A 14,365-nucleotide genomic window follows, 5' to 3' on the forward strand; every position below is an offset into this window, starting at 1 on the left:
AATTGGCTTGCCCACAGATGGCTAAGAGTGGTTGCAGACGGGTCATATTCTGGCTTAAAGTCGATGACCAGTGATGTGCCTCAGGGATCTGTTCTGTTTCCCCTTTTCTTCGTGATTTTCATAAATGAGCTGAATGAGGAAGTGGAGGAATCGGTTGGTAATTTAGCTGATGACACAAAGGTTGTGGTTGTTGTGGATAGTGTGGAGTGCTGTCAGAGGTTCCAGCGGGACATTGATACGATGCAGAACTGGGCGGTGAAGTGGCGGATCGATTTCTAAACCGATAAGTGTGAGGTGGTTGATTTCGATAGGTCAAATATGAGGACAGAATGACGTATTAATGGTAAGACTCTTGGTAGTGTGGAGGATCAGAGTGATCATGGGGTCCGACTTCATAATATACTAAAAGCTGCTATGCAGGTTGACTCTGAGGTTAATAAGGCATACGGTGCATTGATCTTCATCAACTCTGCGATTGATTTTAAGAACCGAGAGGTAATGTTTCAGATTTATAGGGCCCTGTTCAGACTCCACTTGGAGTACTGTGCTCCGTTCTGGTCACCTCATCACAGGAAGGATGAGGAAACTACAGAAAGTATGCAGAGGAGATTTACGAGGATTTTACCTGGATTGGGGAGCATGCCCTATGAGAATGGGTTGAGTGAACCCGGCCCTTTCTCTTTGGAGCGACGAGTATAAGAGGTGATCTGATAGCGGTGCAGAAGATGATGAGTGGCATTGATCGTGTGAATAGGCAGAGGCTTTTCCCAGGGCTGAAATCGCTCCCAGGAGAGGGCACAGATTTAAGGAGCTGGTAAGCAGGTTTAGAGGAGCTGAGAGATGTAATTTTTTTTACGCAACGGGTTGTGGGTGCGTGAAACGGGCTGCCAGCGACGGTGATGGAGATGGATACGATAAGGTACTTTAAGAGACTCCTGGATAGGTACATGGAGCATAGGCAAATAGAGGGCTATGTTCAACTCTGAGTCATTTCAAAAATAAGTACATTTTCGGCACAGTATTGTGGGCCAAAGGGCCTGTATTATGCTGATGGTTTTCTATGTTTCAACCTATTAAGTGCTCCAAATAGCGTGCATTTCTAACAACCTCTGACAACCAAGTTCCACTCATGGCCTTGTTCCACGTGGCACAGCTTCTAGACCCGACGAAACAATTTCTACTGACAAGAGAGGGAGCAAATCCGGAATGCTGGCGCCTAAAACCTAATTGCTTCACACCGTTGGGGCTCGTCAGTGTTGGACAGCAGCCTGCCTGGGAGAAAGAAAACTCTGATTTTAAACTTCCGCACGCCTCCGGTCGTACCCACGCATAGGAAAGGGTTCGGGAGCAAATCCCTAGGAAGGAATGCGGAGCCGGTGTTCCTAAGGCAGTTTGATGTCGTTTACAACTTAACTCCGACAACCGCTGTGACGACACTACTGTATCGGCGCTTGCCCTTCCCTTGGACTACATCAGTGACGTGGAGAGTAGTAACTCGCATGGGAAACAGCCGATTCTTCAAATCTTCCTGCCCTGGAGAAGTCACAGATCATCAGCGGCGCAAACCTTTAATCCCCTGGGATTGACGGCTGCCTCCTCCTCCTCCTCCTCCTACTCCTACTACTACTAATACTACTACTACTACTATATTTAAGTTTAAAATTGTTTACGTGATGCGCCGTGGCGTAGTCCTAAGCGCAGTTACAGTATGAGATAAAGATAAACAAATTACCTACATTTGTCACAAGTACTTCGAAACACACTGACGATCAATAACAATGAGAAATACACTGAGTGGAGGGAGTGATGGCGAGATACAATGAGTTGTCTTGCTAATGGAGTTATACGATTTGGAGTAAGGAAAGTTGGTACGAACGGAAGGACATGTTTAGGGGGACTAAAGCAGTGATACACAGTGTGGAAGCACCAACAGGGTGGCACCGTGCTGTACTGATTGAGAGGGGGACTGAAGGATATTTGCAACTGGAGTGACTCACTGCGAGTTAGTGTTCTACAGCGAGATACCGAGGATAGCATTCCTGTAGTGCCAAGCTGTGGCGTAGTACTGCTGATACATCAGAATATGTATGAGGTGTAATGTGACTGGGATTTGTTATGAAACTTGTTTTGCGCATCAGTATAGTGCAATAATAAATTAACTAAAATTGCATTAGAACTTTTAAACAAGTTGTGCAATGAAAGAAGGCTTCGCGGGGTGATACATCCATTCTGATGGGAAGACGGCGGACGAGGCTCCATAGCTCAGGGGTTAGAGCACTGGTCTTGTAAACCAGGGGCCGTGAGTTCGAATCTCACTGGAGCCTCAAAATTTTCCGGGCTTATCATGTCGCCATTACAGCTCGGCGCGTCCGAGATCGCAGTTGAGTTCCAGCGTCATCTGCAGGGTGTCTGTATATTTTCTCCGTTAGTGTGTGGGTTTGCGCCGTTTCCGTCAAGCATTACAAAGACGCGCAGCCGTGTAGGTCGACCTTGTATATTATTTAAACGCAAACAACAGGAATTCTGCAGATGCTGGAAATTCAAGCAACACACACAACAGTTGCCGGTGAACGCAGCAGGCCAGGCAGCATCTCTAGGAAGTTTCGGGCTGAGACTCTTCTTCAGGACTAACTGAAAGAAGAGCTGTTAAGAGATTTGAAAGTGGGAGGGGGAGGGGGAGAGCCGAAATGATAGGAGAAGACAGTAGGGGGAGGGATGGAGCCAAGTGCTGGACAGTTGATTGGCAAATGCGATATGAGAGGATCATGGGTCAGGAGGCCTAGGGAGAAAGAAAAGGAGGTGCGGGGGGGGGGGAAGCCCAGAGGATGGGTAAGGGCTATAGTGAGAGGGACAGAGGGAGAAAAGAGACAGAAAAAGAGTGTGAGTATATAAAGAAATAACGAATGGGGTACGACGGGGAGGTGGGACATTAGCCGAAGTTTGAGAAGTGGTATAACAGAACAGGACCTGATGGAGTGATACATTATGGTGTCTATCGATGGAGTGAGAGGCAACAAGGTAGAACTAGCGGAGTGAGAAATAGCCCGGGAGTACTGATAGAGACACATGATAGGCGAGAATAGAGATGAAGTGCAGAATAGGTGGACAGATATGTGTGTAATATATGTGCAGTGATGAAATGATGGAGTCAATCAGAGATGGGTGATGCTAATCGCCGGACACACTAATGGCGGTAATAACCATATAATTCATTGAGAAGTAGTATGAATTGAATGTTATTGTTTGGTGCAGAATGAAATGAGTGCTATACCACCTTTGGAACCGATGGAGAGACACACTGTGGAGAACACTTGTGGATTGAGAGACTGACTGGTAATAATGAGATGGTGAATAACGAGAGACAGTTCTGACGGAATGGCATATTGAGGGGAAGCAATGCCGGGGAGACACGATGAGGATTCGCACTGCCTGACACTTTGAGCTGAAATAACGACAAAGCTTGTGCATCTTACACAGCCCCAGCTTCTCCTTTTGGCTTCTGCCCTTTCATTTCCAATCCGGACCAAGCATCTTGGCCTCAAAGGTCGCTGGTTATTGTTCTACTTAGATGTTATCTGATCTGCTGAGTTTTCTCCAGCATTTTGCGCGCGCTCCTCGGGATTTCGAGAATCTGCATGATTTTTTAGGCACTTGACGGAAAGTCACGATATGAGGCATTCATGCTGGAAGTATAGGTTCCTAAGATTGTCATAGCCTGTAAGTTCCATCATTTCATCACTACACATAAATTACACACATATCTGTCCACCTATTCTGCACTTCATCTCTATTCTCGCCTATCATGTGTCTCTATCAGTACTCCCGGGCTATGTGTCCCTCCACTAGTTCGACCTTGTTGCCTCTCACTCCACCGATAGACGCCATAATGCATGAATCCATCTCATCTTGTTCTGTTATACCACTTCTCAAACTTCGGCTTATGCCCCACCTCTCCCTCTTACCCCATTTATTATTTATTTATATACACATTCTTTTTCTCTTGCTTCTTTTTCTCCCTCTGTCCCTCTCATTATACCTCTTACCCATAGTCTGGGCTTCCCCCCCTCCCACTTTTCTTTCTCCTTAGGTCTCCTGTCCCATGATCCTCTCATATCCCTTTTGCCAATCACCTGTCCAGCTCTTGGCTCCATCCCTCCCGCTCCTGTCTTCTCCTATCATTTCGGATCTCCCCCTCACCCTCCCACTTTCAAATCTCTTACTAGCTCTTCTTTCAGTTAGACCTGAAGAAGGGTCTCGGCCCGAAACGTCGACCGTACCTCTTCCAATAGATGCTGCCTGGTCTGTTGCGTTCACCGGCAACTTTTGCGTGTGTTTTTTGAAATTCCAGCATCTGCAGATTTCTTCGTGTTTGTATTATTCCATTATGAACCCTCAGTGCAGCGGTCCGTCAGGACGAACTCAGTGGCTATCTGTCCAACAGTTCTTAGCAGCAAGTGAAGGCCAGGAGGTTGACTTGTTTGTCAGAAGCTACTGGAGGCCACTCGGAGTATCTAATGCGTTTAACCCCGGCTGTAACAACATTAATTAATTAACAATATACAAAGTTGACCTACACGGCTGCACTTCTTTGTAATGCTTGACGAAAACGGCGCAAACCCACACGCTAACGGGGAAAATATGTAGACACCCTTGCAGACGACGCTGGAACTGAACTGCGATGTCAGACGCGCCGAACTGTAACAGCGGCATTCTAAGCCCGGAAAATGTTAAGGCCCCAGTGAGATTCGAACTCACGGCCCCTGGTTTACAAGACCAGTGCTCTAACCCCTGAGCTATGGAGCCTCATTCTCCCCTCTCCCCATCAGAATGGATGATCAACCCGCCAAGCCTTCTTTCATTGCACAAGTTGTTTAAAAGTTCTAATGCAGTTTTATTTAATTATTTATTGCACTATATTGATGCGCAAAACAAGTTTCACAACATATCCCAGTCACATTATACCTCATGCATATTCTGATGTACCAGAAGTACTACGTCACAGCTTGCCACGACGGAGTGCTATCCTCGGTATCTCAGCTTGGAACACTCACTCACAGTGAGTCATTCCAGTCGCAATATCCTTCAGTGCCCCGCTCAATCAGTACAGCACGGTATCACCCTATTGGTGCGTCCACACTGTGTATCACTGCTTTCGTCCCCCTAAACATGTCCTTCCGTCCGAAACAACTAGCCTTACTCCAAATCGTATAACTCCATTAGCAAGACAACTCATTGTGTCTCGCCGTCACTACCTCCACTCACTGTATTTCTCATTGTTATTGCTCTTCAGTGTGTTTCGAAGTAATTGTGACAAATGTAGGTAATTTGTTTATCTTTATCTCACAATATAAATGCGCTAAGGACGACGCCACGGCGTATCATGTCAACAATTTTAAACTTAAATGTTAAATAGTAGTAGTAGTAGTAGGAGGAGGAGGAGGAGGCAGCCGTCAATCCCAGGGGATTAAAGGCTTGCGCCGCTGATGGTCTGTGACTTCTCCAGGGCAGGAAGATTTGAAGAATCGGCTGTTTCCCATGCGAGTTACTGCTCTCCACGTCACTGATATAGTCCAAGGGAAGGGCAAGCGCCGATACAGTAGTGTCGTCACAGCGGTTGTCGGAGTTAAGTTGTAAACGACATCAAACTGCCTTAGGAACACCGGCTCCGGATTCCTTCCTAGGGATTTGCTCCCGAGCCCTTTCCTGTGGGTGGGTACGACCGGAGGCGTGCGGAAGTTTAAAATCAGAGTTTTCTTTCTCCCAGGCAGGCTGCTGTCCAACACTGACGAGACCCAACGGTGCGAAGCAATTAGGTTTGAGGGGCCAGCATTCTGGATTTGCTCCCTCTCTTGTCAGTAGAAACAGTTTCGTCGGGTCCAGAAGCTGAGCTACATGTAAAGGCCTAGAGTTGGACTTGGTTGTCAGAGGCTGTTAGTTCTTTGGAGCACTTAGTAGGTTGAAACATGGAAAAGATATAGAAAACCTTCAGCATAATACTGGCCCTTCGGCCAACAATACTGTGGGCAATATATGCTTATTTTTGAAATGACACAGAGTTGAACATAGCCCTCTATTTGCCTAAGCTCCATGTACCTATCCAGGAGTCTCTAAAAATACCCTGTCGTATCCACGTCCATCACCGTCGCCGGCAGCCCGTTCCATGCACCTACAACCCGCTGCGTAAAAACATTACATCTCTCATCTCCTGTAAACCTACTTACAAGCTCCTTAAAACTGTGCCCTCTCCTGTGAGCGATTTCAGCCCTGGGAAAGCCTCTGTCTATTCGCATGATCAATGCCACTCATCATCTTCTGCACCGCTATCAGATCACCTCTTATCCTCGTCGCTCCAAAGAGAAAGGGCCAAGTTCACTCAACCAATTGTCACCAACCCCCAATCCAGGCAAAATCCTCGTAAATCTCCTCTGCATTCTTTGTGTAGTTTCCTCATCCTTCCTGTGGTGAGTTGAACAGAACGGAGCACAGTACTCCAAGTGGAGTCATAACAGGGGCCTATGAAGCTGAAAAATTACCTCTCGGCTCTTAAAATCAATCCCAGAGTTGATGAAGGCCAATGCACCTTATGCCTTTTTAACCACAGAATCAATCTGCACAGCCGGTTTGAGTATCCTTTGGAGTCGGACCCCAAGATCCCTCTGATCCTTCACACTGCCAAGAGTCTTATTATTAATGCTATATTCCGTCAAGATATTTGACCTACCAAACTGAACCATATTTACACTTCTCTGGATTGAACTCCATCTGCCACCTCCTAGCGTAGTTTTGCATCCTATCGATGTCCCGCTGTACCCTCTGACAGCAAACCACACTATCCAAAACACCCACATCATCAGCAAATGCACTAACCCATCCCTCCATTTCGTCATCCAGGTCATTTGTAAAATTCACGAAGAGAAGGGGACCCAGAACAGATCCCCGAGGCACATCACTTGTCACCGACTTTAATGCAGAATACGACCTGTCTGCAAACACTTTTTGACTTCTGTGGCAAACCAAGGTTTATTGCTAAAGTAAGGAGGCATGGGATCCAAGGGGACTTTTCTTTGTGGATCTGGAACTGATTTGCCCACTGAAAGAAGAGCTAGTAAGAGATTTGAAAGTGGGAGGGTGAGGGGAGATCCGAAATGATAGGAGAAGACAGGAGGGGGAGGGATGGAGCCACGAGCTGGACAGGTGATTGGCAAAAGGGATATGAGAGGATCATGGGACAGGAGGCCCAGGGAGAAAGAAAAGTGGGAGGGGGGAAGCCCAGACTATGGGTAAGAGGTATAATGAGAGGGACAGAGGGAGAAAAAGAAGCAAGAGAAAAAGAATGTGTATATAAATAAATAATAAATGGGGTAGGAGGGGGAGGTGGGGCATAAGCCGAAGTTTGAGAAGTGGTATAACAGAACAAGATGAGATGGATTCATACATTATGGCGTCTATCGGTGGAGTGAGAGGCAACAAGGTAGAACTAGCGGAGTGACAAATAGCCCGGGAGTACTGATAGAGACACATGATAGGCGAGAATAGAGATGAAGTGCAGAATAGGTGGACAGATATGTGTGTAATTTATGTGTAGTGATGAAATGATGGAGTCAATCAGAGATGGGCAATGCTAATCGCCAGACACACTAATGGCGGTAATAACCATATAATTCATTGAGAAATAGTATGAATTGAATGATATTGTTTGGATCAGAATGAAATGAGTGTTATACCACCTTCGGAACCGATGGAGAGACACACTGTGGAGAACACTTGTGGATTGAGAGACTGACTGGTATTAATGAGATGGTGAATAACGAGAGACAGTTCTGACGGAATGTCAAATTGAGGAGAAGCAATGCCGGGGAGACACGATGATGATTCGCACTGCCTGACACATGAGCAGAATTAACGACAACGCTTGTGCATCTTACACAGCCCCACCTTCTCCTTTTGGCTTCTGCCCTTTCATTTCCAATCCGGGCCAAGCACCTTTACCTCAAAGGTCGCTGTTTATTGTGCTCCTTAGATGTTGTCTGATCTGTTGAGTTTCTCCAGCATTTTGCCCGCGCACCTCGGGATTTCGAGAACCTGCATGATATTTTATGCACATGACGGAAGGCCACGATAAGAGGCATTAATGCTGGAAATATAGGTTACTGAGATTGTCAGTAGACAATAGGTGCAGAAGTAGACCATTCGACCCTTCGAGCCTACACCGCCATTCTGAGATCATGGCTGATCATCTACTATCAATACCCGGTTGCTGCCTTGTCCCCATAACCCTTGATTCCCCTATCCATAAGATACCTATCTAGCTCCTTCTTGAAAGCATCCAGAGAATTGGCCTCCGCTGCCTTCTGAGGCAGTGCGTTCCACACCTCCACAACTCTCTGGGAGAAGAAGTTCCTCCTCAACTCTGTCCTAGATGACCTACCCCTTATTCTTAAACCATGCCCTCTGGTACTGGACTCTCCCAGCATCTGGAACATATTTCCTGCCTCTATCTTGACCAATCCCCTAATAATCTTATATGTTTCAATCAGATCCCCCTTCAATCTCCTTAATTCCAGTGTGTACAAGCCCAGTCTGTCTAACCTCTCTGCGTAAGACAGTCCGGACATCCCAGGAATTAACCTAGTGAACCTACGCTGCACCTCCTCCACAGCCAGGATGTCCTTCCTTAACCCTGGAGACCAAAACTGCACACAATACTCCATGTGTGGTCTCCCAGGGCTCTGTACAAATGCAAAAGGATTTCCTTGCTCTTGTACTCAATTCCCTTTGTAATAAAGGCCAACATTCCATTAGCCTTCTTCACAGACTGCTGCACTTGCTCATTCACCTTCAGAGACTGATGAACAAGTACTCCTAGATCTCTTTGTATTTCTCCCTTACCTAACTCCACACCGTTCAGATAATAATCTGCCTTCTTGTTCTTGCTCCCAAAGTGAATAACCTCACACATATTCACATTAAACGCCATCTGCCAAGTTTCTTCCCACTCACCCAGCCTATCCAAGTCACCTTGAATTCTCCTAACATCCTCATCACACGTCACATTGCCACCCAGCTTAGTATCATCAGCAAACTTGCTGATGTTATTCGTAATGCCTTCCTCTAAATCATTAACGTAAACAGTAAACAACTGTGGTCCCAATACCGAGCCCTGTGGCACCCCACTAGTCACCACCTGCCATTCCGAGAAACACCCATTCACTGCTACCCTTTGCTTTCTATCTGTCACCCAGTTTTCTATCCTCCCCCCAATGCCATGAGCTCTGATTTTACCCACCAATCTCCTATGTGGTACCTTATCAAATGCCTTCTGAAAGTCAAGGTACACCACATCCACTGGATCTCCCGCGTCTATCTTCCTGGTTACATCCTCGAAAAACTCCATTAGATTAGTCAAGCATGATTTGCCCTTGGTAAATCCATGGTGGCTCGGCCCAATCTTATCACTGCTATGAAGATATGCCGCTATTTCATCTTTAATAATGGACTCTAGCATCTTCCCCACTACTGCTGTTAGGCTAAAAGGGCGATTGTTGTCTGCTTTCTCCCTCCCTCCTTTCTTAAAAAGTGGGATAACATTAGACATTCGCCGATCCTCAGGAACTGATCCTGAATCTAAGGAACATTGGAAAAAGATCACCAATGCATCCGCAATCTCCACAGCCACCTCCTTTAGTACCCTAGGATGCAGATCATCTGTACCTGGGGATTTGTTAGCCTTCAGTCCCATCAGTCTACTGATCACCGTTTCCTTCCTAATGTCAATCTGTTTCAGTTCCTCTGTTACCCTATGTCCTTGGCCCATCCATACATCTGGCAGATTGCTTGCGTCTTCCCCAGTGAAGACAGATCCAAAGTACTTATTAAATTCGTCTGCCATTTCTCTTTTTCCCATAACAATTTCTCCCAATTCATTCTTCAAGGGCCCAACATTGTTCTGAACTATCTTCCTTCTCTTCACATACCTAAAAAAAACTTTCGTTATCCTCCTTCATATTCCTAGATAGCTTGCGTTCATACCTCATTTTTTTCTCCCCGTATTGCCTTTTAAGTTAAGTTCTGTTGCTCCTTAAAAATTTCCCAATCATCCGTCTTCCCACTCACCTTAGCTCTGTTATACTTCTTTTTTAATGCTCTGCTATCTCTGACTTCCTTTGTCAACCACTGTGGCCACTTTCCCCCCTTTGAATCCTTCCTTCTCCGGGGGATGAACTGATTTTGCACCTTGTGCATTATTCCCAAGCATACCTGCCATTGCTGTTCCACTGTCTTTTCTGCTAGGATATCCGACCAGTCAACTTTGTCCAGATCCTCCCTCAAGGCTTCATAGTCTCCTTTGTTCAACTGCAATACTGACACTTCTGATCTGCCCTTATCCCTCTCAACTTGCAGATAAAAACTTATCATATTATGGTCACTACCTCCGAATGGCTCCTTTACTTCAAGATCACTTATCAAATTCCGTTCATTGCACAACACTAAATCCAGATTAGCCTTATCCCTGGTCGGCTCTGGTACAAGCTGCTCCAAAAATGCATCCCGTAGGCACTCTACAAACTCCCTAGCCTGGGGTCCAGTACCAACCTGATTTTCCCAGTTCACCTGCATGTTGAAATCCCCCATAACTACTGCAACATTTCCTTTGCCACATGCCATTGTTAACCCCCTATTCAACTTGCACCCAATATCCTTGTCATAGCCTATAAGCTCCACTGCAAAACATTGATGAAAAGGGAGCAGTAGATGCAGTCTATATGGATGTCAGCAAGGCATTTGAGAAGTTAGCCCATCCAAGGTTTATTGTGAAAGTAAGGAGACATGGGATCCAAGAAGACTTTGCTTTGTGGGTCTAGAATTGGTTAGTCCACAGAAGACAAAGAGTGGTTGCAGACGGGTCATATTCTGCATGGATGCCGGTGACCAGTGGTGTGCCTCAGGGATCTGTTCTGGGTCCCCTTGTATTCATGTTTTTTTCATAAATGACCTGGATGAGGAAGTAGAGGGATAGGTTAGTACATTTGCTGATGATGTAGGTATTGTGGATAGCGTGGTTGTCTGTCAGCGGTTACAGCGGGACATCGATAGGATGCAAAACTAGGCTAAGAGGTGGCAGGTCGAGTGCAGTTCAGATAAGTGTAAATGTGATTCAGCTTGGTAGGTCAAATATGATGGCAGAATATAGTATTAATAGTAAGACTCTTGACAGTGTGTTGGATCAGCGGGATCTTGGGATCCGGCTCTATAATATGCTAATAGCTGCTGCGCAGGTTTACTCTGTGGTTAAGAAGGCATACGGTGCATTGTTCTTCATCAACCGTGGGATTGATTTTAAGAGCCGAAATGTAATGTTTCACCTTTATAGGGCCCTGTTCAGAACCCACTTGGACACTGTGTTCCGTTCTGGTCACCCCACTACAGGAAGAATGGGGAAACTACCGAAAGTACGCAATGGAGATTTACAAGGATATTGCCTGGATTGGGGAGCCTGCTCTATGAGAGTAAATCGAATGAACTTGGCCTTTTCTCTTTGGAGCGACGGCGGATGAGAGCTGACCTGATAGAGTTGTATTAGATGATGAGAGGAATTGATCATGCGGATAGTCAGAGGCTTTTTCCCAGGGGTGAAATGGCTCACAGGAGAGGGCACAGTGTTAGGGTGCTTGTAAGTAGGTTCAGAGGAGATGTCAGTTGTAATTTCTTTTTCGCAGAGGGTTATGTTTGCGAGGAATGGCGTGCCGGCGACGGCGATGGAGGTGGATACGATAGGGCATTTTAAGACACTCCTGGATATGTACATGAAGTTTAGGAAACTAGAGGGCTATGGATAACTCTAGGTAATTTCTGAAGTAAGTTCATGTTCCGCACAGCATTGTGGGCCAAAGGGCCTGTATTATGCTGAAGGTTTTCTCTTTTTTTCTGTGTTTCTACCTATTAAGCGCTCCAAATAGCGTGCAGTTCTAACAGCCTCTGACAACCAAGTCCAACTCACGGCCTCCACGTGTGGCCCAGCTTCCAGACGCGACGAAACTGTTAAGAGAGGGAGCAAATGCGGGACACTGGCGCCTCAAACCTCGAGGCTTCGGGATTAAACCCCGAGGAAGAAATCCGGAGTCGGGATCCCTAAGATTTAGTCCCGGAGGAACGCTGACGGAATGAGACACTGAGGGGTATTAATGACCGGGAGGGGCGGTGAGGGTAATCACTCATATAACGATGCGGTAGCGATGGAGAGAGTGAAGAATGATATGGATGGAGTGACCGACCGAATAGCAGTACTGACGGAATGACAGAGTGAGAAATGGTCCTGATTGCGTGCTGCAATGCGGGGAAGTGATGATGGAGGGATGGTAATACTGAGGGCGTGATACGTTGAGGGGTCGTAATGACGGAGAACCACGTTGTGTGTTTTTTTTATAAAGAGAGGACGCATTGTGGAGCAGTGGCAAAGTAGAAAGACGGTGAACGATGGTAGAATGGAGCGACGCACTTCGGGTAGCACCGATGGAATTATACTCTTCGGGTAAAGAACTGCGAGAGGGTTATACCCTGCTTTCTTCCTGACTAAATTACACCCGGAGATTCAGTGAGAACCGAACCACAAACTGGGGTGAACGATTAATGCGGTGATATACAGAAGCGCAGTGACACAGAGGGGTAGTGATGCAGTGACACAACATGAAGTTGTACTGAACCAGTGATATAGCGGTTTGATTGTGGGACTCTATTGGTGGAGTTATACGCCAGGATTACCACTCGTGGAGAGACTCTCTGTGACGTCGCACTGAAGGAGCGATACGCGCTGACGTTGTGACGCAGAGTTAGTTGGGACTGATGGGATGATATACTGGAGAGGCACACTTCAGGGTCGCACCCAGGTTCAGAACACATGGGTAAATATGATGAGCAGAAATAATGACGGATGTGCCCAGAGGCTTAATACAGGTAGATGAAACATCTCTTCATGTGTTCTGATGGAGTGACATATGGAACGGCATTGCTGTGTAGAAGAAATTACAGGCTGAGCAGCGCGCCAATGGAGTGAAAACTGTTGAGCAGTTCTACTGGAGTTTACACTGATGCAAGTATGTGATGAACGGCAGTGCTGACTGAACGAGAAACTGTAGGGCGGTACTAAAGGTGTGAAACAATTCTCGATAATCCTGATGGTCTGATGTCCTGGTGCAGTATTGACCGATACACTGAGCGATAGTACTGATGGGGGAATAGAGTCAGAGGAAAGAGAAGGGTTAATTGTTTGACTCACAGCGGGTTTGAACAAATCGCTTGATGCTGTGAGGTGCCGTACTGGTAGAGCGACTCTGAGTGGCGATGAACAGATCGCGTGACGCAGCGACGGTGGCGCTGCATAGGCGTGATGATGTGGGTTCGTACATTAAACGCCCTGGTAAAGGTCCCATTGCTAACTTGATGGTCTTTCCGTGGAAGCAGTATTTGGGATATGGTTAGAGATAGCGGGTGCTTTGGAATGTGAGCCAATCGGTGGAGTGGGGTTTTTGTGTGCTTGACACCAGTGTGAGTTGGGGTCTTTGTTTGGCGGGAGATGAAGAGAGACGTCGCTGGAGAGTATCTGACCTGGCGGGTGATCGCGATTCGATGGAGCAGGGTGCCGAGGTCGACAGAGGACAGGTGAATATGCATGACTTTTGGAAGAGCTGAGCTCCAAGTTGCGCATTTTTGAATGTTTAATTATGATGGGCCTTTTTTTTCGTATTTTTCCCTTTCTTTACTAACCCTTTAGTTAAGTCATCGCGTGTAACTATAATTCACTTAATCGTAAGCTATGTGTGCTGTCTGTTATTTCGGAGCACCATATTTTGGCAGGCTTACAAATTGCACGGCATCCACACAAACCCAGATTTGGGGCGGAAGGAACGTCTTAATCTCATGAATCTGGCCGGACCAGAATGTGCATTCCCGAGACACATGCAGCCGCGAGGAAACCAGTGTCTCATACAGATGGTGTGACACAATTGTAGTGAGAGTTTGAAGGGAAGTAGTGATGCAGTGGCAAGCTGGGCGATAATAATTACGGAGTGACACAGTGAAAGGTAGCAGAGAGGGAATACAGATCAACCTGGCAACATGAAGGGTGGTATAGACAGCGCTACACACTGCGGGGATTTGCTGACGGAATTTTACACTTAGGGTAACTTTATGGGAGTAATACAATGAGGGTAGGGACTAACGATGGGACATCATGTGAATAATGATTGATGGAGCGAAAACAAACATTTAGTAAGGCAAATCGCCGGCAGGGTGTGACAGTGAGGCGTTGTGATATACGGAGGATGAGTACTGCTAGTCTGACACACTGAGAGGTTATAATAAGGACTCG

General features: G+C 46.4%; 2 non-coding genes across 2 annotated transcripts; one reads left to right on the forward strand and one right to left on the reverse strand.

The window, feature by feature from the left end:
- Positions 1–2,251: 2,251 nt before the first annotated feature.
- trnat-ugu (transfer RNA threonine (anticodon UGU)) lies at positions 2,252–2,324 on the forward strand. The gene has a single exon. It is a non-coding gene; the product is annotated as a tRNA-Thr (tRNA).
- A 2,406-nt stretch (positions 2,325–4,730) lies between these two features.
- trnat-ugu (transfer RNA threonine (anticodon UGU)) lies at positions 4,731–4,803 on the reverse strand. The gene has a single exon. It is a non-coding gene; the product is annotated as a tRNA-Thr (tRNA).
- Positions 4,804–14,365: the final 9,562 nt, after the last annotated feature.

Source organism: Mobula birostris, chromosome 13, assembly GCF_030028105.1.
Source record: "Mobula birostris isolate sMobBir1 chromosome 13, sMobBir1.hap1, whole genome shotgun sequence".
Lineage (NCBI taxonomy): Eukaryota > Metazoa > Chordata > Chondrichthyes > Myliobatiformes > Myliobatidae > Mobula > Mobula birostris.